The 1,881-nt window shown below is 48.4% G+C and overlaps 1 non-coding gene across 1 annotated transcript; it reads right to left on the bottom strand.

Annotated features, from left to right (window-relative positions):
• Nucleotides 1-1,799: 1,799 nt before the first annotated feature.
• Nucleotides 1,800-1,881, bottom strand: trnal-aag (transfer RNA leucine (anticodon AAG)). The gene has a single exon. It is a non-coding gene; the product is annotated as a tRNA-Leu (tRNA).

Raw genomic sequence — 1,881 nt, 5'->3', positions numbered from 1 at the left:
TTTTTACTAATTTAAGGACGGGAAAATCCGCTTTGCGCCGTGGCGCATGGTCTAAAAGGGTTGAGTTAATTTTCTTAATGAGTTATAAGTGTTTTGAGAATAAACCAATCAGAGTCTCATCTCCCACTCCCTTTAAGAGCCTTGCATTGCGCCATAAGCGCATTTGCTATTTACATGACGTAAAGTAAGTGTAAGTGTAAAAACTGAGCATTTCACAAGCAAACAGTTAACAGTTTTTTTTTTTTTTTCATTTATTCATCTTCTGCTGCTTTTCCGGGGCCGGGTCGCTGGGGCAGCAGTCTTAGGAGAGAACCACAGACTTCCCTATCCCCAGACACTTCCTCCAGCTCCTTCGGGGGGATCCCGAGGCGTTCCCAGGCCAGCCGAGAGACATAGTCCCTGCAGCATGTCCTGTGTCTTCCCTGAGGTCGACTCCCTCTATGACATGCCTGGAACACCTCCCTAGGTAGGCGTCCAGGAGGCATCCAAAACAGACCCGAGCCACCTCAGCTGACTTTTCTTGAGGTGGACGAGCAGCGGATCTACTCCGAGCTCCTCCCGGGTGTCAGAGCTCCTCACCCTATCCATAAGAGTGCGCCCTGCCACCCTTCGAATGAAACTCATTTCGGCCGCTTGTATCCGAGATCTTGACCTTTCGGTCATGATCCAAAGCTCATGACCATAGGTGAGAGTAGGAACGTAGATTGACCGGTAATCGAGAGCTTTGCCTTTCAGCTCAGCTCCTTCTTCACCACAATGGACAGGTACATCGACCGCATTACTGCTGCCGCTGCACCAATCCGCCTATCAATCTCACATTCCATCCTTCCCACACTCGTGAACAAAAGCCTGAGATACTTAAACTCCTCCACCTGGGGTAAGGATTTTCCTCCAACCTGGAGATGGTAAACCACCTTTTTCTGAATTGAATTGAATTCAATTCAATTTGGCCGTGCCTTGCTGGAGCTCCTCCACAAAGAAAGAGAGCTCCTTAATACCAGCTTAGGAAGCACTCCCACCTTCCTGTCAACCACAGTTCCGTCTCTATTTGAGCACACCTCAAGGCATTTGATGTCTACTCCAATTGGCAGCCAGCTGCGATGCATTTAAGCACCGTATTACAAGGTAACTGTTATTTCACAAAAGAGTGAAAATTACTGATTCCATCACAGCAGACCCCAAATTGTTGTTGTTATTATGTTCAAATCCAGTTATAAAGTATTACTACTCCAATTGTGAATCATTACTGTTCCTGTTTCAACCGGGTGTTCTTGCTAAAAGGAGCAATGGCTGAGAGAGCCTTCCAGTACAGACGTTGCCAAGATCGTGGTAAAGACATTTGCTCCAGAGCAGATCCGAGATTGGGGATGTGTTGCCATCACAACAACAAGTCTGCCGTGAGTTTCAAAGAACACATTATACTGACTAGCTGCCAACTTAAGTGTACTCTCACAATTCCCGGGCGTTTAAAGTGAATACACTCAAGCAGTTTGCTGCCCTCGTGAAAACCACCTCTGGCAGCGGTGGGATTCGAACTAACGCCCCCAAAGAGACTAGAGCCTAAAGCCAGTGCCTTAGACCCATCTGCCACGCTACCCCGGTGGCATTTATACCGTGAGCCCTTTTTCCCCAGTCTTACGAAAGCAGAACAGCAAAGAGGACGCCGAGCTTCCTAGTGAAGCCCTTCAACTTTGGCCAATTAGGCCACGTTTGGATGTGACCGGGAGCATCCAGTACCACTTTGCAAATCTGTTTGCTCAAGCAGAGAGGTCAATCTCAAGGATCCTAAAATGACTGTCTGGCAGCAGTGGGATTCGAACCCACACCCCCAAAGAGACTGGAGCCTTAATCCAGCGCCTTAGACCGCTCGGCCACGCTACC

The sequence above is a fragment of the Danio rerio genome, chromosome 6 (genome assembly GCF_049306965.1).
Source record: "Danio rerio strain Tuebingen ecotype United States chromosome 6, GRCz12tu, whole genome shotgun sequence".
Classification (NCBI taxonomy): Eukaryota; Metazoa; Chordata; class Actinopteri; order Cypriniformes; family Danionidae; genus Danio; species Danio rerio.
This window is presented reverse-complemented; position numbering and strand designations above follow the sequence as displayed.